Source organism: Ricinus communis, chromosome 1 (assembly GCF_019578655.1).
Source record: "Ricinus communis isolate WT05 ecotype wild-type chromosome 1, ASM1957865v1, whole genome shotgun sequence".
NCBI lineage: Eukaryota > Viridiplantae > Streptophyta > Magnoliopsida > Malpighiales > Euphorbiaceae > Ricinus > Ricinus communis.
In genome coordinates this window covers 22,099,481-22,126,729 of record NC_063256.1, presented here as the reverse complement: position 1 = coordinate 22,126,729, position 27,249 = coordinate 22,099,481, and positions in this window count along the sequence as shown.

Below are 27,249 nucleotides of genomic sequence, written 5' to 3'. Positions count from 1 at the left end.
CCGTAAGAGGGGTATATTTATAAATATTAGAAAACAACCTTGTAATATGAGAATATTTATCAATTGGAGAAAATAACTGTGTAATTTTGGTATACTTGTGAGTATGAGAAAACAACCCCTTAAATGTGTTAATTTTATAATATGAGAAAACAACCCAGTAAAAGGGGTATATTTTTCTATATAAGAAAATAACTCCATATCAGTGCTAATAATTTATGAATTTGAGAAAACAACTCCATAACAGTGCTAATAATTTAATATGAGAAAATAACCCCATAAAAGTGGTATATTTATCAATATAAGAAAATAATCTCGTAAAGCGTGTATATTTATGAATCTAAGAAAACAACCCCGTAAAAGTAGTGTAATTGCGAGTTTGAGAAAACAGCCTCGTTGAAATGGTAAATCTTTTAATACGAGAAAATAACCCCGTAATACGGGAATATTCGGAAATATTTATCAATCGGAGAATATAACCCTGTAATTTTTATATATTTGTGAGTTTGAGAAAACAATCTCTTAAATGGTTTAATTTTATAATATGAGAAAACAACTCTGTAAAAGGGGTATATTTGTCTATATAAGAAAATAACCTCGTAAAGCGTGTATATTTATGAATCTGAGAAAACAACCCCGTAAAGGGGTATATTTACAAGTATTAGAGAACAACCCCATAATAAGGGGATATTTATAAATTGGAGAAAATAACCCCGTAATTTTGATAAATTTGTGAGTGTGGGATAACCCTTTAAATGGGGTAGTTCTAGAAAAATAACGTGACATTTATAAATTGGAGAAAAGAACCATGTAAAAGGGGTATATTTGTCGATAAAGAAAAATAACCCTGTAAAACGTATATATTTATGAATTTGAAATACAACCCCATAATAGTGCTAATAATTTAATATGAGAAGATGACCCCATAAAAGTGGTATATTTATCAATATAAAAGAATAATCTCGTAAAACATGTATATTTATGAATCTGAGAAAACAACTCAGTAAAAGTAGTGTAATTGCGAATCTGAGAAAACAGCCTCATAGAAGGAGTAAATTTTTTAATATGAGAATACAAACCCGTAAGAGGGGTATATTTATAAATATTAGAAAACAACCCCGTAATATAGGGATATTTATCAATCGGACAAAATAACACTGTAATTTTGGTATATTTGTGAGTATGAGAAAACAACCCCTTAAATGTGTTAATTTTATAATATGAGAAAACAACCCAGTAAAAGAGTATATTTTTCGATATAAGAAAATAACTCCGTAAAACGTGTATATTTATAAATTTGAGAAAATAACCCCGTAACAGTGCTAATAATTTAATATGAGAAAACGACCCCGTAGAATTGATATATTTATCAATCGAAAAAAATAATCCCGTAATTTTTGTATATTTGTGAGTTTGAGAAAACAACCCCTTAAATGGTTTAATTTTATAATATGAGAAAAAAAACCCCGTAAAAGGGGTATATTTGTTGATATAAGAAAATAATCTCGTAAAACGTGTAAATTTATGAATTTGAGAAGACAACCCCATGATAGTACTAATAATTTAAATAAGAAAACGGCCCGTAAAAAATGATATACTTATCAATATAAGAGAATAACACTGTAAAATGTGTATATTTATAAATATGAGAAAACAACCCTATAAAAGTAGTGTAATTGCGAGTTTGAAAAAACAGCCTTGTAGTAGAGGTAAATTTTTTAATGTGAGAAAACAACCAGGTAAGAGAAGTATATTTATAAATATTAGAAAACAACCCCGTAATGCGGGTCTATTTATCAATCGGAGAAAATAACCCCGTAATTTTGGTATATTTGTGAGTATGAGAAAACAACCCTGTAATGCGGGTATATTTATCAATCGGAGAAAATAACCTCGTAATTTTTGTATATTTGTGAGTATGAGAAAACAACCCCTTAAATGGGTTAATTTTAGAATAAGAGAATATAACCCCGTAAAAGGAGTATATTTATTGATATAAGAAAATAATCTCGTAAAGCGTGTATATTTATGAATCTGAGAAAACAACCTCATAATAGTGCTAATAATTTAATATGACAAAACGAACCCGTAAAAGTGGTTTATTTATCAATATCAGAAAATAACCCCGTAAAAAACCTGTATCTTTATGAATCTTATAAAACAACTACGTAAAAGTAGTGTAATTGTGAATCTGAGAAAACAGCCTCGTAGAAAGGGTAACTTTTTTAATATGAGAAAATAACCCCGCAATTTTGTATATTTGTGAGTTTGAGAAAACAACCCCCTTAAATGGGGTAGTTCTAGAATATGAGAAAACAACCACGTAAATTTGTCGACATAAGAAAATAACCCCGTAAAACGTGTATATTTCTGAATTTCAGAAAACAACCCCATAATTATGCTAATAATTTAATATGAGAAAATGACTATGAAAAGTGGTAATAATTTAATATTAGAGAATGACCACGTAAAAGTGGTATATTTATCAAAATAAATTAAATAACTCTGTAAACGTGTATATTTATGAATCTGCGAAAACAACTCTGTAAAAATAGTGTAATTGCGAGTCTAAGAAAACAACTTCGTAGAATGGGTAGTGTAAACTTGTATGTTTATGAATTTGAGAAAACAACCCATAATAGTGCTAATAATTTAATATGAGAAAACTACCCCATAAAAGTGGTATATTTATCAATATAAGAAAATAACCCAATAAAAGTAGTGTAATTGCGAGTATGAGAAAACAGCCTCGTAGATAAGGTAAATTTTTTAATATGAGAAAAAAACCCCATAAATCGATTAATTTTAGAATATAAGAAAATGACCCCGTAAAAAGGGTATATTTGTTGATAGAAGAAAATAACCTCGTAAAACCTGTAAATTTAGAAATTTGACAAAACAATCCATAATAGTGCTAATAATTTAATATGAGAAAATGATCCCGTAAAAGTAGTATATTTATCAATATAAGAAAATAACCCCGTAAAACGTATATATTTATGAATCTTAGAAAACAACCCCGTAAAAGTAGTGTAATTACGAGTATGAGATAATAGCCTCGTAGAATGGGTAAATTCTTTAATAAGAGAAAATAACCACGTAAGAGGTGTATATTTATAAATATTAGAAAACAACCCCGTAATGCGGGGATATTTATCAATCGGAGAAAATAACTCTATAATCGGAGAAAACAACCCCTTAAATGGGTTAATTTTATAATATGAGAAAACAACCCCGTTAAAGAGGTATATTTGTGGATATAAGAAAAGAACCCCATAAAACGTGTATATTTATGAATTTGAGAAGACAACCCATAATAGTGCTAATAATTTAATATGAGAAAACAACTACGTGAAAGTGGTATATTTATCAATATAAGAAAATAATCCCGTAAAACGTTATGTTTATGAATCTGCTAAAACAACACCTTAAATGGGTTAATTTTATAATATAAGAAAACAACCTCGTAAAAGGGTTATATTTATCAATATAAGAAAATAACCTCGTAAAACGTATGTATTTATGAATTTAAGAAAATAACTCTATTATAGTGCAAATAATTTAATATGAGAAAACGACCTGTAAAAGTGGTATATTTATCAATATAAGAAAATAATCTCGTAAAATGTGTATATTTGCCATAAAAGTAGCGTAATTACACATCTAAGAAAACAGCCTCATAGAAGGGGTAAATTTTTTAATATGAGAAAATAACACCTGTAAGAGTAGTATATTTATAGATATTAGAAAACAACCCCGTAATACGGGGATATTTATCAATCGGAGAAAATAACCCCATAATTTTGGTATATTTGTGAGTATGAGAAAATAACCCCTTAAATGTGTTAATTTTATAAGATGCTAAAACAACCCCGTTAAAGGGGTATATTTGTCGATATACGAAAATAACCCCATAAAACGTGTATATTTATGAATTTGAGAAAACAACCCCATAATAGTGCTAGTAATTTAATATGAGAAAACAACCCCGTAAAAGTGATATATTTATCAATATAAGAAAATAACACCATAAAACATGTATATTTTTGAATCTGATTAAACAACTCCCTAAAAGTTGTGTCATTGTGATTGTAAGAAAAGAGTCTCGGAGAAGGGGTAAATTTCTTAATATGAGAAAACAACCCCTGTAAGAGAGGTATATTTATAAACAATAGTAAATAACCCCGTAAAACGGGGATATATATCAATCGGATAAAATAACCCTGTAATTTTGGTATATCTGTGAGTATGAGAAAACAACCCCTTAAATTGGTTAATTTTAGAATATGAGAAAACAACTTCGTTAAAGGGGTATATTTGTTAATATAAGAAAATAATTCCGTAAAACGTGTATATTTATGAATTTGATAAAAATAACCCCATAATAGTGGTAATAATTTAATATGCAAAAACGACCACGTAAAAGTGGTATATTTATCAATATAAGAAAATAACCGCGTAAAACGTATATATTTATGAATCAAAGAAAACAACCCCATAAAAGTAGTATAAATGCGGGTTTGAAAAAACTCTCGTAGAAGGGGTAAATTTTTTAATATCTAAAAACAACCCTGCAATATGGGGATATTTATGAATATGAGGAAATAACCCCGTAATTGTGGTATATTTGTAAGTGTGAGAAAATAACACCTTAATTGGGTTAATTTTATAATATGAGAAAATAACCTCGTGAAAGGGGTATATTTATCAATATAAGAGAATAACCTCGTATAACGTGTATATTTATGAATTTAAGAAAACAACCCCATAATAATGCTAATAATTTAATATGAGACAACGACCCCGTAAAAGTGGTATATTTATCAATATAAGAAAACAACCCCATAAAACGTGTATATTAATAAATCAGAGAAAATAACCCCGTAAAAGTAGTGTAATTTCGAGTTTGAGAAAACAGCCTCGTGGAAGGGGTAAATTTTTTAATATGATAAAACAACCCTATAAGAGTGGTATATTTATAAATATTAGAAAACAACCCTGTAATACGAGGATATTTATCAATCGGAGAAAATAACCCCGCAATTTTGGTATATTTGTGAGTATGAGAAAACAACCCCTTAATGGGTTAATTTTACAATATGAGAAAACAACCCCGTTAAAAGGGTATATTTGTCGATATAAGAAAATAACCCGGTAAAACGTATAAATTTATGAATTTGAGAAAACAACCCCATAATAGTGCTAATAATTTAATTTGAGAAAATGACCCCCTAAAAGTGGTGTATTTATCAATATACGGAAATAACCCCGTAGAACGTTTATATTTATGAATCTGAGCAAACAACACCGTAAAAAAGTGTAATTGCGAGTATGAGAAAACAGTCTCGTAGAAGGGGTAAATTTTTTAATATGAGAATACCCTGTAATACAAGGATATTTATCAATCGGAGAAAATAAACCTGTAATTTTGATATATTTGTGAGTATGAGAAAATAACCCCTTAAATGGGTTAATTTTATAATATGAGAAAATAACCCCATAAAAAGGGTATGTTTGTTGATATAAGAAAATAATCCCGTAAAACGTGTGTATTTATGAATCTGAGAAAACAACCACGTAAAAGTAGTGTAATTGTGAGTCCAAGAAAACAACCTCGTAGAATGGGTAAATTTTTTAATATGAGAAAACAGTCTCGTAGAAGGGGTAAATCCTTTAATATGTGAAAACAATCCCATAATACGGGGATATTTATGAATCTGAGGAAATAACTCTGTAATTGTGGTATATTTGTAAGTGTGAGAACAACACCTTAATTGGGTTAATTTTATAATATGAGAAAACAACCTCGTGAAAGGGGTATATTTATCAATATAAGAGAATAACCTCGTAAAACGTGTATATTTATGAATTTTAGAAAAAAATCCCATAATAGTGGTAATAATTTAATATGAGAAAATGATCCCGTAAAGGTGGTATATTTATCAATATAAGAAAATAACCCCGTAAAATATGTATCTTTATGAATATGAGAAAACAACCCCGTAAAATTAGTGTAATTGCGAGTCCAAGAAAACAACCTCATAGAATGGGTAAATATTTTAATATGAGAAAACAGCCACGTTCAATAGGTAAATTTTTTAATATATGAACACAATCCCGTAATACGGGGATAGTTATGAATCTAGGAAAATAACCCTGCAATTGTGGTATATTGGTGAGTATGAGAAAACAACCCCTTAAATGGGTTAATTTTATAATTTGAGAAAACAACCCAGTAAAAGGGGTATTTTTTCGATATAAGAAAATAACCGCGTAAAATGTGTATATTTATGAATTTGAGAAAACAACCCCATAATAGTGCTAATAATTTAATATGAGAAAATGACCCCATAAAAATGCTATAATTATCAATATAAGAAAATAACCCCGTAAAATGTGTATATTTATGAATTTGAGAAAATGACCCCATAATAGTGGTAAGAATTTAATATGAGAAAACAACCTCGTAAAAGTGGTATATTTATCAACATAAGAAAATAATCCCATAAAACGTGTATAATTATGAATCTGAGAAAACAACCCCGTAGAAATAGTGTAGTTGCGAGTTTGAGAAAATAGCCTCGTATAAGGGGTAAATTTTTTAATATGAGAAAACAACTCCGTAATACGGGGATATTTATCAATCGGAGAAAATAATCCCGTAAAATATGTATATTTATGAATTCGAGAAAACAACTCCGTAAAAGTAATGTAATTACGAGTCTGAAAAACAGTCTCGTAGAAGGGGTAAATTTTTTAATATGAGAAAACAATCCCGTAAGAGGGGTATATTTATAAATATTAGAAAATAATCCCGTAGTGCAGGGATATTTATCAATCGTAGAAAATAATCTCGTAATTTTTGTATATTTTTTAGTATGAGTAAACAACCACTTAAATTGGTTAATTTTATAATCTGAGAAAACAACCCGTAAGAAGGGTATATTTATAAATACTTAAAAACAACCTTGTAATACATGGATATTTATAAATCAGGAAAAATAATCCTGTAGTAATTTTGGTATAATTGTGAATATGAGAAAACAACCTCGTAGAAGGGGCAAATTTTTTAATATGAGAAAACAACCTCGTAAAAATAGTATATTTGTCAATATAAGAGAATATATCCGTAAAACGTGTATATTTATGAATTTGAGAAAACAACCCCATAATTGTGCTAATAATTTAATATGAGAAAACGACCCCACAAAAGTGGTATATTTATCAATACAAAAAATAACCTCATAAAATGTATATATTTATGAATATGAAAAAACAACCCCGTAAAAGTAGTGTAATTGTGAGTTTGAGAAAACAGCCTCGTAGAAGGGATAGATTTTTTAATGTGAGAAAACAACCACGTAAGAGGAGTATATTTATAAATATTAGAAAACAACCCCATAATACGGGGATATTTATCAATCGGACAAAATAACTCTATAATTTTTATATATTTGTGAGTATGAGAAAACAACCCTTTAAATGGGTTAATTTTAGAATAAGCGAAAATAACCCAGTAAAAGTGGTATATTTATCGATATAAGAAAATAACTTCGTAAAAGGAGTATATTTATCGATACAAGAAAATAACCCCGTAAAGCGTGTATATTTATAAATCTGAAAAAATAACCCTGTAAGAGGGGTAGATTTATAAGTACTTGAGAACAACCTCGTAATACGGGAGTATTTATAAATCGGAGAAAATAACCCCGTAATTTTGGTATATTTGTGAGTGTGAGAAAACAACCCCTTAAATGGGTAGTTCTAGAATATGAGAAAACAACCACTTAAAAGGGGGTATATTTGTCGATAAAGGAAAATAACCCCGTAAAATGTGTATATTTATGAATTTGAGAAAACAACCCCATAATAGTGTTAATAATTTAATATGAGAAAACGACCCCGTAAAAGTAGTATATTTATCAATATAAGAAAATAACTCCGTAAAACGTGTATATTTATCAATATGAGAAAACAACCCTATAAAAGTAGTGTAATTACGAGTCTGAGAAAACAACCTCGTAGAAGGGGTAAATTTCTTAATGTGAGAAAACAACCACGTAAGAGGAGTATATTTATAAATATTAGAAAACAACCCCGTAATACGGGGATATTTATCAATTGAAGAAAACAACCCTGTAATTTTGGTATATTTGTGAGTGTGAGAACACAACTCCTTAGATCGGTTAATTTTAGAATATGAGAAAACAATCCCGTAAAAGGTGTATATTTGTTGACATAAGAAAATAACCTCGTAAAACATGTAAATTTATGAATCTAAGAAAATAACCCCATAAAAGTGCTAATAATTTAATATGAGAAAACGAGCCCGTAAAAGTGGTATATTTATCAATATAAGAAAACAACCCCGTAAAAACCTTTATATTTATGAATCTGAGAAAACAACCCCGTAAAAGTAGTGTAATTGCGAGTCTGAGAAACAAACTCGTAGAACGGGTAAAGTTTTTAGTATGAGAAAACAACCTCGTAATACGGGGATATTTATCAATTGGAAAACATAACCCCGTAATTTTAGTATATTTACGAGTATGAGAAAATAACCCCTTTAGTGGGTTAATTTTATAATATAAGAAAACAACTCCGTAAAAGGGGCATATTTATCAATATAAGAAAATAACCCCGCAAAACGTGTATATTTATAAATCTGAGAAAATAACACCATAAAAGTAGTGTAATTGCGAGTCTGAGAAAAAAGTCTCCTAGAAAGGGTAAATATTTTAATATGTGAAATGAATCTTGTAAGTGGGGCATATTTATAAATATTAGAAAACAACCCAGTAATGCTGGGATATTTATCAATCAGAGAAAATAATCCCGTAATTTTGGTATATTTGTGAGTATGAGAAAACAACCTCGTAAAAGGGGTATCTATATTGATATAAGAAAATAACCTCTTAAAACGTGTAAATTTATGAATTTGAATAAACAACCCCATAATAGTGCTAATAATTTAATATGAGAAAATGACCCCGTAAAAGTGGTATATTTATCAATATAAGAAAATAACCCCGTAAGACGTGCATATTTATTAACCTTATAAAACAATCTAGTAAAAGTAGTGTAATTGTGAGTATGAGAAAACAGCCTCGTAGAAAGGATAAATTTTTTAATATGAGAAAACAACCCCGTAAATACGAGGATATTTGTCAATCGGAGAAAATAACGCCGTACTTATTTTGGTATAATTGTGAGTATGAGAAAACAACCTCTTAAATGGGGTAATTTTAGAATATGAGAAAACAACCCCATGAAAGGGGTATATTTGTCGATATTAGAAAATAACTCCGTAAAACGTGTATATTTATGAATTTGAGAAAACAACCCCATAATTGTGCTAATAATAATATGAGAAAACGACCCCATAAAAGTGGTATATATATAAATATAAGAAAATAACTCCGTAAAACGTGTATATTTATGAAATTGAGAAAACAACCTCGTAAAAGTAGTGTAATGGCGAGTCTGAGAAAACAGCCTCGTAAAAGAGGTAAATCTTTTAATATGAGAAAATCTTTTAATCTGACAAAACAAACCCGTAAGAGGGGTATATTTATAAATATTAGAAAACAACCCCATAATACGGGGATATTTATCAATCGTAGAAAATATCCCTGTACTTTTGGTATATTTGTGAGTATGAGAAAAAAACCCCTTAAATGTGTTAATTTTAAAATATGAGAAAACAACCCAGTAAAAGGGGTATATTTTTCGATATAAGAAAATAACCCCGTAAAACGTGTATATTTATGAATTTGAGAAAATAACTCCATTAATGCTAGTAATTTAATATGAGAAAATGACCCTATAAAAATGGTATATTTTTTCAATATAAGAAAATAACCCCATAAACTGTGTATATTTATAAATCTAAGAAAACACCCCTAGTAGTGTAATTGCGAGTATGAGAAAATAATCCTGTAGAAGGGGTAAATTTTTTAATATGAGAAAACAACCCCATAATACGGGGATCTTTATCAGTCAGAGAAAATAACCCCGTAATTTTAGTATATATGCGAGTACGATAAAACAACCCCTTAAGTGGGTCAATTTTATAATATAAAAAACCAACCCTATAAAAGGGGTATATTTGTCAATATAAGAAAATAACCCCGTAAAACGTCTATATTTATGAATCTTAGAAAACAACTCCGTAAAAGTAGTGTAATTGCGAGTATGAGAAAACAGCCTCGTAGAAGAGGTAAATTTTTTAATATGAGAAAACAGACCCGTAAGAGGGGTATATTTATAAATATTAGAAAACAACCACGTAATACGGGATATTTATAAATTGGAGAAAATAACCCCGTAAATTTGGTATATTTGTGTGTATGAAAAAACAACCCCTTAATGGAGTTAATTTTAGAATATGAGAAAACAATTCCGTAAAAGGAGTATATTTGTCGATATAAAAAAGAATCCCGTAAAACATGTATATTTATAAATTTGACAAAACAACACCGTAATGGTGCTAATAATTTAATATGAGAAAGTGATCCCGTAAAAATAGTATATTTATCAATATAAGAAAACAATCGAGTAAAACATGTATATTTATGAATTTGAGAAAACAACCCCGTAAAATTAGTGTAATTGTGAGTCTGAGAAAACAGCCTTGTAGAAGGGGTAAATTTTTTAATATAAGAAAACAACCCTGTAATATGGGGATATTTATCAATCGAAGAAAATAACCCCGTAATATTAGTATATTTGCGAGTATGAGAAAACAACCCCTTCAGTGGGTTAATTTTATAATATATGAAAATAACCCCGTAAAAAGGGTATATTTGTCAATATAAGAAAATAACCCTGTAAAACGTCTATATTAATGAATCTTTGAAAACAACTCCGTAAAAGTAGTGTAACTGCGAGTCTGAGAAAACAGCCTCGTAGAAGGGATAAATTTTTTAATATGAGAAAATAACCACGTAAGAGTAGTATATTTATAAATATTAGAAAACAACCCCGTAATGCGGGGATATTTATCAATCAGAGAAAGTAACACCGTAATTTTGGTATATCTGTAAGTATGAGAAAACAACCCCTTAAAAGAGTTAATTTTATAATATGAGAAAACAACCCCGTAACAGTAATGTAATTGCGAGTATAAGAAAACAGCCTCGTAGAAGAGGTAAATTTTTTAATATGAGAAAACAGACCCGTAAGAGGGGTATATTTATAAATATTAGAAAACAACCATATAATACGGGATATTTATAAATTGGAGAAAATAACGCTGTAATTTTGGTATATTTGTGTGTATGAAAAAACAACCCCTTAATTGGGTTAATTTTAGAATATGAGAAAACAATTCCGTAAAAGGAGTATATTTGTCGATATAAAAAAAAATCCCGTAAAACATGTATATTTATAAATTTGACAAAACAACACCATAATGGTGCTAATAATTTAATATGAGAAAGTGACCCCGTAAAAGTAGTATATTTATCAATATAAGAAAATAAACCAGTAAAACATGTATATTTATGAATTTGAGAAAACAACCCCGTAAAAGTAGTGTAATTGCGATTCTGAGAGAACAGCCTCGTAGAAGGGGTAAATTTTCTAATATGAGAAAACAACCCCGTAATTACGGGGATATTTATCAATCGAAGAAAATAACCCCGTAATATTAGTATATTTGCGAGTATGAGAAAACAACCCCTTCAGTGGGTTAATTTTATAATATATGAAAATAACCCCGTAAAAAGGGTATATTTGTCAATATAAGAAAATAACCCTGTAAAACGTCTATATTAATGAATCTTTGAAAACAACTCCGTAAAAGTAGTTATGAGAAAATAACCACGTAAGAGTAGTATATTTATAAATATTAGAAAACAACCCCGTAATGCGGGGATATTTATCAATCAGAGAAAGTAACACCGTAATTTTGGTATATCTGTAAGTATGAGAAAACAACCCCTTAAAAGAGTTAATTTTATAATATGAGAAAACAACCCCGTAACAGTAATGTAATTGCGAGTATGAGAAAACAGCCTCGTAGAAGAGGTAAATTTTTTAATATGAGAAAACAGACCCGTAAGAGGGGTATATTTATAAATATTAGAAAACAACCATGTAATACGGGATATTTATAAATTGGAGAAAATAACCCCGTAAATTTGGTATATTTGTGTGTATGAAAAAACAACCCCTTAATGGAGTTAATTTTAGAATATGAGAAAACAATTCCGTAAAAGGAGTATATTTGTCGATATAAAAAAGAATCCCGTAAAACATGTATATTTATAAATTTGACAAAACAACACCGTAATGGTGCTAATAATTTAATATGAGAAAGTGATCCCGTAAAAATAGTATATTTATCAATATAAGAAAACAATCGAGTAAAACATGTATATTTATGAATTTGAGAAAACAACCCCGTAAAATTAGTGTAATTGCAAGTCTGAGAAAACAGCCTCGTAGAAGGAGTAAATCTTTTAATATGAGAAAACAACCCCGTAATATGGTGATATTTATCAATCGGAGAAAATAACCCCGTAATTTTGTGATATTCGTGAGTATGAGAAAATAACCCCTTAAATGGGTTAATTTTTAATTTGAGAAACTAACGGGGTTTATTTGTGGATATAAGAAAATAACCCCGTAAAACGTGTATATTTATGAGTTTGAGAAAACAACACCATAATAGTACTAATAATTTAATATAAGAAAACGACCCCGTGAAAGTGGTATATTTATCAATATAAGAAAATAACCCCGTAAAATGTGTATATTTATGAAACTCAGAAAACAACTCCATGAAAGTAGTGCAATTGCGAGTTCGAGAAAACAGGCTCGTAGAAGTAGTAAAGTTTTTTTAATATGAGAAAACAAACTTGTAAGAGGGGTATATTTATAAATATTAGAAAACAACCCCGCATTACGGGGATATTTCTAAATCGGAGAAAATAACCTTGTAATTTTGGTATATTTGTGAGTGTGAGAACACAACCCCTTAAATCGGTTAATTTTAGAATATGAGAAAACAATCCCGTAAAAGGTGTATATTCGTTGACATAAGAAAATAACCTCGTAAAATATGTAAATTTATTAATTTAAGAAAATAACCCCATAAAAGTGCTAATAATTTAATATGAAAAAACGAGCCCACATGCAACCAAATATTTGAGGCTAATGAGCAGATTATTTTAGTCTTCTGCCTTGTGTGAAATCAAGTTATGGAATCTTTCAAGAACCTTACGGACTTATGAAGACTCGTGCTAGCGAACCTAGACTTATTGCTCACGTCCTTCCTCTCTTTTGTGTTCTTTGTCTACCCTTGTGTTTAAATCAATTTGATTCGATCCTTTTGCTTAGCTGTATGGAAGAGAACAAAGAACTTGCAATTTTTTTCCTAATCGAATCTGAAATCCTATCTATGTTCTCATTTTGTTCGCTTTTTTGTACTACTCTTTCTAATCTCTATCTAGTTTGATATTTTGATTTTTATTCGGAAGCATAAACATGAGTGTCAATTGAAAGCGTGTGGAAACGGCACTCATAAGCACCGATCCAATTCTTGGACAAATTTGAAGAAAGAAAATTACTTGATCCAACATTCATATAATTCTCATAATGATCGCGGACAAACCTTTTGGAGTAAAGAGGGAATGGTGAGAATCAAGGCACACCCCAATATTCCAATTTAGGATTTGCACCATTGGAATCTTCATAATTCCATGTTCCTCTAGGCACAAGAACTCCTTATGACATAAGGATTGGAAATCAATTCGATTTAATCCTTATGCTTAGCCATATGGAAGTGAACAAAGAACTTTTGTTTTTTTCCTTATCGGGTCCAAAATCTTACATATGTAATAATTTTGTTCGTCACTTTGGTGCCTCGCTTTCTAATCTCTATCTTGTATGATGGTTTGGTATTATTTGGAGAGCATAAACATGAGTCTTGAGTGAAAGCACGTGGAAGTGACAATCACACGCATCGATCCAATGCTTGGATAAATGTGAAGAAAGAATATTAGTTGATAGAGTATTGATATCATTCTTTAGATGATTGCGGACAAATCTTCTATAGGAAAGAGGTAACGACGAGAGTACGCCCCAATATTTCAAGTCTGAATTTGTAACATTGGAATCTCCATCATTCCTTGCTCCTCTAGGTACTAGGACTTATGATGACACAAGGATTATCATAAGGAATCATAGAAACAAAACTGACAAGCTTGACTGGTGGCATTAGGGCATGACTTGATGATAAAGTAGGATGAGACATAAATCCACGAAATTAAGGGAGAAATAATGTTTCTTTCGATTAGTCCAAGCGAGAATGCACGGTTTTCGATGTTTGGGACGCATATAATGAAGTATTTTAGCCTGATGTGTTATTAGGTAGGCCCACTTTTCCCTTATTTTTGTTAAGGTGGCTCGTAAAATTTGGGACTATAATAGTTGTTGACTAGTCAACTCCTCTCCGTTTCTTGATTTATTTATTCATATTTTGCTTATAGTTTCTTCTTTTTATGAAATAAGGGCTTTCGCACTATAAAAATCGCATGCAATCGATTATTTCAAGCTAGTGAGCATATTATTTCAGTCTTCTATATTGCAAGAAGTCAAGTTATGGGTTCTTCCAAGAACTTTGCAAATTTATGAAGACTCGCACTAGCAAACCTAGAACTTTGCAGATTTAAGAAGTCAAGTTATGGGTTCTTTCATGTTCTTTGTCTACTCTTCGATTTGATCCTTACGCTTAGCCATATGGAAGAGAATAGAGAGCATGTGATTTCTATCCTTATCAGATTTGTAATCCTACTTATGTTCCCATTCTACTCATTTCTTTTGTGTGTCTCTTTCTAATCTCTGTCTAGTGTGATGGTTTGGTTTTATTTGGCCAGCATAAACACATGAATGTTAAGTGAAAATGCATAGAAGCTGCAGTTATAAGCACTGATCCAATGCTTGGAAAAATGTGAAGAAAGAAAATTAGTTGATAAAGTATTGATGTCAATCTTCAAATGATCGTAGACGAGTCTTCTAGAGGAAAGCGGGAATAACATGAATGGGGGCACGCCTAATTATTCTGATTTAAGATTTGCAGCATTAGGGTCTCCATCATTCCTTATTCCCCTACGCACAAGGATTCCTAATGAAAAAAGGATTGGGCGTAAGGAATCATGGGAACGCAATTGACAAGTGATATGGAAACTCCATGAATAAGCTTGAGAACCACTTTTGAATTGCAGACCCCAACACATTAACATGAAAACCCTAAGAACCAATTTGGTTCAACCCCTAAGAAAGGTTAGAAAACAGATTACTTAGAGAGATTATCAAGAATTAGAATTTAGAAAACTTGTTCCTAAATTCCCATTTCGAAATACTCCACCAGAAGATGGTCAAACTACTTCAATGTTTCTTAAGTATGCATTCTACAAAGACAAAGCAGACTTGACATAAGTCGGTTTTATCATTCACCAACTTCATTTTTGTAATTCATTACATAAAAATTAGTACCACCCTTTACAGGCCTTAGATTACCCAAATCTTAACCAATAAGGATTTACATATGATCAGGATAAAGATACTCTTTCTAACTAAAGAGATAACTTAAACAAAGTCCTAACCAGGTTAAAACCATGTGGCTTCCAATTGTCAAACCCTAATCATACATAAGTCATATGCCTCAATTCAGTTCTTGGCATCTTTAAGTTCACTGATTTATTCAAGCCCAATAAACTGAATTAGATTAATGAAATTCTTGAAGCCTTGATGTTTCCTTATTCCAAATGTCTTGGATAAGCTCATTGACTTGTCATTTGAATCGGGCTAGGACTCCTATTGGAATTAGGATTCATTTTGTTGCTTGAACTCCTAATATCATTAGGACTCCTTGTTGGATTAGGATTCCTAGTGGAGTTAGGACTCCTTGTTGGATTAAGATTCCTTGAGCTAGTAAGATTTGCATCATTAAGACTCCTTGTTGGAGTAGGATTCATTATGCTAGTTTGGTTTATATCAAAGGATACATCAAGGCTTGAAGAATTTCATTATTCTAATTCAGTTTATTGGGCTTCAATGAATCTAATTGGGCTTAAAAATACCAAAGAAGCTGGATTGATGCATATAAAGACTTTGGGCCTAACTAGGCTTATGTTATAATGCCCATCTGTATGACTTATGTAAATTAGGGTTTTATGGCTTATTTTGGACGGGCACACATGCATTTTAACCTAATTAGGATTTTGTTTAAGTTATCTCTTTTAGTTAAGAAGGTTATCTTTATCCTAGATCAGATGTAAATCCTCATTAGTTAAGATTTATGGTTTTCTAAGGCCTATATAAGGCTAGTACGAATTTTGATGTAATGAATTAAAAAAGTGAAGTTGATTTTGAATGATAATTGGTTATTAAACCTTAAAGCTGTTTGCTTTGTCTTTGTGTTCTTGTGTAGAATGCATGCTTAAGAAACATTCAAGTAGTTTGATCATCTCTTCGTGGACTATTTAAATTGGGATTTAGGAACAAGTTTTCAATTCTAGTTCTTGATCATCTTTAAGTAGCTGTTTTCTATCCTTTCAGGGGTTGAACCGAATTGGTTCGGGTTTCTAATGCATGTCGGGGTCTGCAATATAAAAGGGGTTCTCAAGCTTATTCATAGAGGTTTCATATCATTTGGTATCAGAGCTTTGGCTCTAGATCAAGTTTTATCCTTTTATATTTTCATTAGTAAATTATGATTTCCTGTGTTTTTTTTATTCTTTCTTTTAATTCGATTTTTGTTATTAGTTCTTTGTTCAAATCAATTGTTAGAGTTCTAAAATTAAAAAAGAAATTCTTTTTGGTATTTTAGTTTTGTCCTTTTTGTTGTTCGTTCATTAAGATTAGTTATTCTCTATTACATCTTATTCTTATGTTCTTCTATCGTGCTTAGGCTTAACCTTGTTCATTAAGTCTAGTTTTTTCTCGCTTGTTGTATCATTTTAATTCTAATTTATTTTGAGTATTAAACACGTGAGTCAGGTGGATGAGATGTATTATAAAAAGACTCCGCCATGAGCAATAAAGGGATAACTTGTTTCACATAAGATGTCATGTACAAGGCATGTAATGTGATTATTGATAGTGGAAGTTGCACTAATGTTGTAAGTACTCTCTTGATTAGTAGATTGGTGCTGCCTACCATACCACACCTATGTCCATATAAGCTTCAATGATTGAATTATTATGGTGAGGTTAAGGTAAACCAGCAAGCAGTTATCTCCTTTTCTATTGGTAAATATCATAATGAGGTGTTGTGCGATGTAGTTCTTATACATGCTAGTGATATTTTTCTTAGGAGACTATGGGAATTTGATAGAAGGGCGATGCATGATGGGTACCTCAATGGGTATTCATTCATTGAGGATGGATGAAAGACTACTTGCACCACTTTCAGCAAAAGAAGTGTGTAAAGACCAATGCAAAATAGAAAGAATGAGAGTAGAGGCTGAAAAGAAAAAGATGAAAAATAAAAAGAATACTTTAGAGAGTGAAAATAAAAAGAGTGTTTTGGAGAGTGAAAACAAAAATATTGATGATGTAGAGGAGTTACAATGCTCTACCAAAGCCAATGAAGATTTTAAGGGCATGATGAATGAAGATGGTGAAAAAGATAATAATTTGCAACTTTTGAGTGAAACTCAAGATGAAGAGATCATTGTTGAAGATAAAGGAAAAGTTGAGCTGGTGAAGAATGAAGATGTTTTGCTTGATGCCATTGAGCCAATTCAACATGTTGAGCTTATTGGTATTGAAACTATTATTTGTTTTAAAGTTCCTCTAACAAATTTTATGAAAGATTTGCATGTTGATAATGAGTTAGTATTGTTCTTGGAGATTATATATTTGCTTCTTTTACAGTATTAGGGCAAGATTCGAGGATGAATATTTTCAAAGAATCTAGGAATGATACAAACCCAACTAGCATAACGAATCCTACTCAAACAAGGAGTCTGCATGTTGCACATCCTACGAGCTTAAGGAATCTTAATCCAACAAGGAGTCCTGACTCCACTAGGAATCCTAATCCAGCAAGGACTCCTATAGTCCGATTCAAAATACTAGTCAATAAGCTTATCCAAGACATTTGGGCTAAGGACACATCAAGGCTTGAAGAATTTCATTAATATAATTCAGTTTATTTAGCTTGAACGAATCTAATTCAGTTTATTGGGCTTGAATGAATCTAATTAGGCTTAAAAATACCAAAAGAGTTGAATTAGAGCATATGAAAACTTTGGGCCTAACTTGGCTTATGTTATGAGGCTCATCTATATGAGTTTTATAAATTAGGGTTTTATGGCTTATTTTGTGCAGCCACACATGTATTTTAACCTAATTAGGACTTTGTTTAAGTTATTTCTTTTAGTTAGGAAGTTATTTTTATCCTAGATCATATATAAATCCTTATTACGTAAGATTTAGGATTTTCTAACACCTATATAAGGTTAGTACGAATTTTGATGTAATCACTTGAAATAAGTGAAGTTGAATTTGAAATGATAATTGGTTATTAAACCTTAAAGCTATTTGCTTTGTCTTTGTGTTCTTGTGTACAATGCATGCTTAAGAAACATTCAAGTAGTTTGATCATCTCCTGATGGAGTGTTTCGAAATTGGAATTTAGGAACAAGTTTTCTAAATTCTAATTCGTGATCTTCTTTCTTAGTAATCTGTTTTCTAACCTTTCCTAAGGGTTCAACCGAATTGGTTCTTGGGGTTTTAATGTTAATGTGTTAGGAGTTTGTAACTCAAAAGGAGTTCTCAAGCTTATTCATGGAGGTTCCATATTAACAAGTTGGACAGGTGGCTTAGCTTCATGACAAAGTGATAGGAAATCATCATCTTAGCAAACATATACCCCAATAACTAATGAGTTATAATATATATGGAATGCAAGAAAACACCCTCCAAGCTAGATGATTCCAAAATCCAAGGATCTCTTCAAGTGAAGTTAGGGAAAACTAGTTCTAACAACGAAACTAGCACTTGAATTCAACTCCAAACGCCATAAGAATCAAACACAAGATTTTGGTTAGAGAATGCCACAAACTAAAAATAGTTTGATAAATTCAAAGTTCATGTAAGAACTTAAGCAATACAGTCACAAAGAGCAAATAAAGATTATCATTCATCAATTGATTTTTACAAATGAATTTGGCTTTGATATTTATAGCCAAAACAAGACAAAGAAAGCTAAATGGATGTCTTTTGAGCTTTCCCATGTCTTCCCCTTTAATTCCCCTTAAAACTCATTAAAAGTGGTTGTTTTTACATTAATGTCACTCATTTTGTAACTCTCAAATGACAACTAATTATGTGCATCTATTTTGTAACTCCAAATTATGACTAATCATGTGCATCCATTTTGTAACTCTAAATAACAACTAATCACACCATAACCTAATAAAAAATGAAAATAAAAAGGATTCAAACGAATTTTATTGGACCTATGAGTTCAGCCCAAACTTATTGCACTAAATTGATGATTTTGGTTCCTTTTTTGCAATCCTAAACCTTCGGCTAAGCCTTGTTATGTTTGAACACTCCAAATGTCTTTAATTAAGCTCAATAAAGCTTATTGCATCCTTTTGGACTTGGATCTTATCATTGTCTCTCCTTGAAAGCTTAAAGGACCATTTGTAATTCTTGTCTTTATTGCATCAGCTAAGTTCTTAAAAGAACCTATAACTTAATTACCCACAAGGTAGAAAACTGAAATAGTATGCTCATTAGCCTCAAGTATTCGGTTGCATGCGGTTTTTATGGTGCGAAATCCCTCATTCCATAAGAAAAAGAAACTAGAAGCTAAATACAAATTAATAAATAAAGAAAGATAAATAAATGAATTTGACTTTAATATTTTTAGCCAAAACAAGATAAAAAGCCTTAAATGGATGTCTTTTAAGCTCTCCCACATTTTCCCCTTTAATTCCTATTAAAACTCATTAAAAATGGTTGTTTCTACATTGATTGTACTCATTTTATAACTCTCAAATGACAACTCATCATGTACACTCATTTATAACTCCATATGACAACTACACATAACAAACATATAACTCACACTTAATAAAATAGATCATTACTAAATAAAGCTAAACTAAGACAATTACTTAAGATAAAACTCAAAAAGATAAGAACGCAAATAAATATGAATTAAGCCTAAAACCCTAATCATGGCTAAATGGATTTTATCCTTCAAAATGGGTTGAATGCCTCATTATAAAGTTGGACTCTTGTCTTCATGCATGAATTACATTTCCAATTTGGCCCTTTTGGTGCATGCCTTTGCAATGCAACCTCATGGTAGCCTTAATTCATATCACCTTTTGTTGCTCTTAACAATCCTCCTTCATTTGTGTATTAAGGGTACGCCGTGTGACAAGTATGTCTCCTCTAATTGGCTCGTCAATGCTCCCATCACTGCCATCTTCCAATTCAAGCATCTCATCACTTTCATCATCACTACTACCCTTTTCATCATCTGTTACACCATTTCTAATAGTATGGTTCTTTTATTAGGACAATCTTTTTGCACATGGCCAACTCCTTGGTACTTCCAACTCTTAAATCTCTATTTCTACCCTTACAAACTTCAGTTTTAGCATCCACTTTAGAAACTGAAACGTCCTTTCCCTTTGCACCATCATACACAGTGTTGTTTCCACCCTTATAATTACCATTGACATCCTTTCTCCAATTAGAATTACTATTGGAGTAGGGTTTAGGAACATACCTTGTTGTCCTTCTTCCTTGGAGTTGTTTTTCCACCTTGATGGTAATCTACACCATCTCTTCCAACTCCTTGTATGGTTGCAAATCCACTCGGCCAACTACATCTTTGTTTAAACCAGCAAGTAACTTGCCATAGTAGCCTCCATATCCTTATCTATGTTAGCTCTAGTCATTGTCATCTCCATCTCTTTGTAGTAATCTTCAACATTCTTACTGCCTTGTTTGAGATTTTGAAGTTCTTTAACAATCTCCCTTTGTTAATGCTTAGATACAAACCTTTTTCTCATAAATGATTTAAGGTCATACTAAGTATCAATAGGTTATTCCAAATTCCTTCTCCTACTAGTCACCAATTGATCCCTCCAAGCTACAGCATAATCCGAAAATTGAGTAACTACAAGCTTTACCTTCTTATCCTCACTAAAGTTATGATAATCAAAGATGAGTTCTACCTTCTTTTGCCATTGTAGATAAGCTTCCTGATCTGATCTCCCTTGAAAATTTGGTACCTTTAACTTTATACTCCCCAAATTTTTATCTACATGTTCCTCATTAGCATGGTTTCCATTCGGCCTCTTCCTCTGTCTCTATTTCGGTCTATTCTAGCAATAATGGCATTGTCATCCTCTTCATAGTCTGTATTATACTCTTGACCAATCCCATCTAAGTTATATTCATAACCACCACGATTCATCTCTCTTTGAACTTCTCTATTACTTTCATCAACAGGCAGTAATCTTTGCTTTAGACGTGTGAATCTTGCATTGTTTTGCAAGTTCATTATTTCAATGGAATCAATGATCTCCATTACTACCCTTTGTAATCATTCAACCTCTCTAGCTTAAGCGTTAGGTGGCCCTGCATTCTCGGCATCGCCCTCATTGTGAGCATTGTTTTGGTTTGACATTATTGCAATTTAAGAGTTAGTAATAATAAAAACAAAAAATATAATAAAGGACCTCACAACACTCCCTCACATGTTTACACTTAATGATGAGGTAGGTCACTCGTATTTGCATTGAGAGTAATAAAATCACACAAGGTACCCCTCACACACTCGAAGCTTAGTTCTTTCTATTCTTAAGCAAATCACGCCCAAAAAACTCAAAAACGCTTGTATTGTATAGTGTTATAAAACTGAAATTTTCAAAATTTAGCTTGATGCAAATCGGTCAATGAAAAAAATAGATAAAAAAGCAACAAAATAAAGAAAACTCAAAAGGAAGCAAAAGACATATAAAAGAAAATAATACTAAAGAAAAGAAATGAAAGTAGCCAAAGTTTTCAGAGAAATAACTTCTCAAATGCTTAAACCAAACACATCCCTAAAATATATGATCTCACCCTACAAACACTCAAGTAGCAAAATTCTAATTAAACTAGGATTTTTAATTCATCAATTTTAATCCAAATAGGAATGCTATAGGAATCTTGATGTAATTTGAGATATGTTGAATTTCTTTCTAAACAAGGAATATATCTTCAAATCCAACTAGGATTTTGATATTTCTTGTGATGCATATCTGAATTCTTCCTTGACAATAACCTTCTTTTTTTCTTTTTGCATGATTACCAAAATGGCCGAATATTCTTTTATATGAATGACAACCAACAAGACCAAATCTGGATTTTAATGGAAAAGAACAGATTCAAAGATAAACTAAATAACAAAATAAGAATAAGAAATTAAAGATTAAGGAAAATAAGAAAAACACAAAGATAAGTAAAGGATACACCTGATTTTAGAGCCAATACTATAATACCAAATGTTAGAGAACCTCCAAGAATAGAACTTGAGAACCCTTTTTTCAATTATGGACCCTTAAAATACTAACTTGAAAACCCAAAAGACAATCCGGTTTCCAGCCCTAAGAAAGCTAAAACCAAGTATCTTAAAATGAACAAGCGGATTATAACCCTAAGAAAACTAAGCTCTCAAAACCCTAATCCTCGAAACATTCCACAAAGAAGTTGTTCTACCTTCTTTAAATGTTTCTTAAGCATGTATTCTTCCAAGAACACAAAAACAAAGCATAACAAGCTTTAAAGGTAAAATATCAATTATCATTCAAATTCAACTTGACTCACATCAATATGCTAATTAGACTCAAGTATTCGGTTGCATGTGGTTTGTATAGTGGGAAAGCCCTCATTCCATAAGAAGAAGAAACTAAAAGCTAAATATGAATAAATAAATAAATAAAGAAAGATCAATAAACTAAAGTCAAACCAAGAACTAGAGAGGAGTTAACTAGTCTACAACTCTCGTAATCTTAAATTTTATAAGGCAGCTTAATGAAACAAGGGGAAATTTGCATGGGCCTACCTAATAACATTCCAACCCAAATTACTTCATAATATGCTTCTCAAAGATCAAAATGCTCGAGTTGCTGCTTGTATTATGCTTGGATTAAACAAAAATAACATTACTTCTCCCTTACACGCGTGGATGTCTCGTCCAGCTTGATCATCAAGCTAAGCCCTAATGCCACCTGTCAAACTTGTTAATTTATATTCCCATGATTCCTTATGCCAATCCTTGTGTCATCAATAGTCCTTGGGCCTAAAGGAGCAAGGAACGATGTAGAACCCAATGGTGCAAATCCTGAATTAGAATTTTTGGCGTTCCTCGATGCTCATCATTCCCTCTATCCTCTAAAAGATTCATCCAAAATCATTCGGAGAATGATGTTAACACTCGATCAACTAATTTTCTTTCTTTGCATTGTCTAAGCATTGGATTGGTGCATATGATTACCACTTCCATGCACTTTCACTGAACACTCATTCCTAGTCGGACTAGGACTCCTAGCTGAATCAGGATTCCCATATTCACTTGAGCTCCCAACATCATTAGGACTCCTTGTTAGATTAGGATTCCTGGTGGAATTAGGATTCCTTGTTTGAGTATGATTCATTGTGCTAGATGGGTTTTCATCATTCCCCCTTTCTTTGAAAAGATTTGTCCTCGGATCTTACCCGAATATTGTGAAAGAACAAGCAAATAATCTCAAAGAACAATACAAGCTGATTTTGAACGTGCAAATCTTTCATAATAGTGATTAGAGGAACTTTAGAACAAATAATATTTTCAATGCCTAGAAAATTGACATGCTCAAAAGACTCCATTGTATCAAACAACACAATCTCACTCTTTACTAACTCAACTTTTACCTTATCTTTGACAATGATCTCTTCAATTTTGGACTGAGTTATAGGTGGTAAATCATTGTATGCCTCACCATCTTTAATAATCACATGTTCAAACTCTTCATTGACATCAATAGAGCAATTTACCTTCTCTACATCATCAATATTAGTTTCCAAAGATGGCTTAGACTCGGCTTTATCTTTAAGATGGTTAGCATAATGATGAACCAAACCCTTTAAATCTTTAAAACTATTTTTAAGTGATCAAGGCTGCTCGTTGAACATTTTATATCCTTTAAAAGTTCATCATTTAAATCTTGACGTGGTTGTCTTTCTATCTTCTTTGGCTTAGGTTTAGGATTATAGAAATTCCGCCGACACTTTTCATAATAATCATCATTCTTTCATCCCTATCATCTATCATAAGATTGATGAAGAAGATCTCGACGTCCTCTAGCAAACTCCTGTTGACAAAACATCTCTTACACATAATCTCACATGTTTAACACTCAAAGTAAAGACATACACTCATGTTTCACTCAATTAGGATTTTACCCTCTAATGAAATCACCATTTGCCTTTTACTACTCAATCTTTACTCTTTAGTACTTATAAAGGCTAAAATAATCAAATACCAAACAACCAAAGCTCTAAAGACTCAATAACCAACAAATCAGATTTAGAACACACAAGAACACAAACTAAGAAAATGAAACTAGACATAATGACTAAGATTAAGCCTAAACACAATAAAACACACAAGAATACGATGAATGAACAAAGAACAAAGTTTGATGAACCAATTAAATGAAAAGGATGAATTTGATTTATGTACAATAAAGAATGTATTTAGCACTTAAGAAATAAAGGAAAAAAATGAATTAGACTATAAAAAATAGCAAAGAATACGAATTGAACAGAAAAATTACTCTAAACAAGAAAATGAATCAGAAAGAAGAAGAAAATAATGGATTGATAATTGTTTTTTTTTTTTTTTTTGACACTAAGGAAATGAATCAACTGAAAAATAAAGGATATGTACTTCATTAATGAGCCAAAGCTCTGATACCAAATGATACAAACATAGCTAGCTTATGCCAAATTCATATTCAATGTTGATGTCTTCACTAAGGATCATTCACCTAATCAAGCAAAGAAACTCTAACTCCCAATAAGAACCTTAAATAACTTGTACTTAAGAACCTTAATTATAAAGAATTAAAGGCTGCTTAACATAAAAAAAAGTTTAGATTAAACTAAATTTGTAAAATACCAAGCCTTCACTTGATAAATTCACCAAGTTCATAAGAACAAATAAAGAGAATTAACTCCAAAATAATCAATATTCAACAACTCCCTTTACATAGAAATTCGTACTAGCTTATATGGGCCTTAAAAAAATATAATTGTATAATGATAAGGAAGCAAATAAAAATAAGACTAGGAGTAGAACTCTTAAACTAAAAAGATAACTTAAAATAAAAGACTTCTTTAAATGAGCAAATACTCCTAAAATTTTACAATCCTAGGCCGCATGACATTTGGGCTTAAGTAACATGTAATAAGTGGCCCATTCTTGAGTATTGGACTCCAATTAGCTTGACTTGTTCATGTCTCCATATATTGAATTAAGTTGGTAAGAGTATCTTGAGGCCCATTGTCTTGATTAAACCAAATCTCACTAAACTTTGGGTCTCTAACTCAAGCTTCAACTCTCATTTCATGAAAAATCCTAAAGCATCCTTGAACTTCTGCATGCAAGCTCTAGTCATTGGTCCATCATATTTGAGTGGTTCTTGTACAATCCTAGTTGGATTAGAATTCCTAGTTGGAGTAGGACTCCTAGCTTGAGTAGGATTCCTAGTGAGAGTAGGACTCCTTGCTGAATTAGGATTTCCATCTTCACTTGAACTCTTAATATCATTAGGACTCCTTGTTGGATTAGGATTCCTAGTTGAATTTCCTTGTTCGAGTAAGAATCATTGCGCTATGTGGGTTCTTATTAAAACATACACAAGAATACTGAAATAAGAAGACTAAATTACACTTAATGAACAAGATTAAGCCTATACACAATGAAGGACTCAATAACAAAGGTAATAAAAGATTAACTAAGCTTAACAAGTGAAGAAAACAAAAGGCAGAAATTTGTTTCTTTTTTTTGAGAACCGGTTGACATTTTTTATATATTCTTTATTGGCTCTTTTTCCTTTTCTTCTTCTTTTTTTGAAGGCACTTGACTAAAGAATTTGGAACAAGTAAAGATGTGATTAGAATAATTAATCATAAATAATCATAAAATAAATTTAAATAAGATCACAAGAATGAAACTAATTTTTTTTTTTAAATTTGAACAAAATTTGAATAGAGAAGAATGACAAAAGAAGATAACAAAAAGAATATATAGAAATTAAAGATACGTAACCTAATTTAGAAGCCAAAGCTCTGATACCAAATGATACGAACCTAACCTATATCAAAGGATTAAAGCCATATGCAAGTTTGATTTCATTGCCTAAGATCTATTTAGAACCAGACTAATGGAAACTTTAGACCCTTCTAGTATATTAAACTATCAAACCTAAGGTATTAAACTATCAAACCTAAACTCACAAAATATATTAATCATCAATCGAGGAACTTGAAAATTCATACTAGGCTTTTATAGCCTTTAGAAAACCCTAATTCTAAGATATTAAGGAATTACAACTCAAATAGGATAGAGATAAAAATTCTAACTAAAATAGATAACTAAAAAAAAATCCTAATACTAAAATACTATGTAGCTGTCCATTAGGATTAAGAAACCCTAATTTCTTTAAGCCACACACATGGGCCATCTTTGGTGGAGCTATTTAGGCTCGAACTCCCTTATGTGCTCCTTTATGCTTATTAAGCCCATATTAGATTTATTCAAGCCTAATAAACTAAATTAGATTAATGAGCCTTGAATTTGAGTCCAACACTTCAAGCCTTAATGTGTCCTTATCCCAAACATCTTGAATAAGCCTATTGATAGCTTCTTTTATCTTCTTAGTCTTGTACCTTGTATTCAGCCTCCATGGATGTTGAGTGGATCTTGAATCCTCGTTGAAGTAGGATTCCTTGTTAGAGTAGGACTCCTAATACTAATAGGATTCACATCAAAATGTGTGGAAGCGGCAATCGTAGGCACCGATCCAATGCTTGGACAAATACGAAGAAAGAAATTAGTTTATCAATAATTTATATCATTCTCCGTATGATCGCAAATGAATCTTTTGGAGGAAATAGGGAATGATGAGAATCGAGGCATGCTCAAATACTCTGATTCAAGATTTGCTCCATTAGGATCTACAT